The sequence below is a fragment of the Apodemus sylvaticus genome, chromosome 6 (assembly GCF_947179515.1).
Source record: "Apodemus sylvaticus chromosome 6, mApoSyl1.1, whole genome shotgun sequence".
Classification (NCBI taxonomy): Eukaryota; Metazoa; Chordata; class Mammalia; order Rodentia; family Muridae; genus Apodemus; species Apodemus sylvaticus.
The window spans coordinates 68,108,964-68,109,462 of NC_067477.1; the positions used below are offsets into that span (position 1 = coordinate 68,108,964).

Sequence of the window (499 nt, forward strand, 5' to 3'; positions counted from 1 at the left end):
CAGGGGAGAGCGCGAACGCAGTCCCCCACTACCACAAATTATGCAGTCGAGTTTCCCGCATTTGGGGAAATCGCAGGGGTCAGCACATCCGGAGTGCAATGGATAAGCCTCGCCCTGGGAAAACCACCTTCGTGATCATGGTATCTCCCCTGCCAGGTAAGTATGAGCTGTAGTCGCCGCGTGCACATTTTCCCTTACTACACACCCACTTCCAACATACGGTCCCCGCGTCCGCGCGTCCGCTTCGCCGTCATGACCTCCAGACTCGATGCTGTCTTATCCTCCCTTACGCAAATCACACCCACCTCGTACGACTATATACGCGGGACACAGCCCGCCTCCATCCACGGGACCGGCAGCCTCTGCGCGTGACCTCATCTGCATACGCCCCGCCTTCGCCCTCACAGCGGAGGCCCTGCGGTCCGGCCTCCCTGCCGCTCTGCGGCCCCGCCCCGGGACTCCGCCCACTGTGCGCGCAACGCCAAGGGACAGCCCCTAC

General features: G+C 62.5%; 1 non-coding gene across 1 annotated transcript; it reads right to left on the bottom strand.

The window, feature by feature from the left end:
- Nucleotides 1-164, bottom strand: LOC127688107 (U1 spliceosomal RNA). Its single transcript, XR_007978561.1, has one exon. It is a non-coding gene; the product is annotated as a U1 spliceosomal RNA (small nuclear RNA).
- Nucleotides 165-499: the final 335 nt, after the last annotated feature.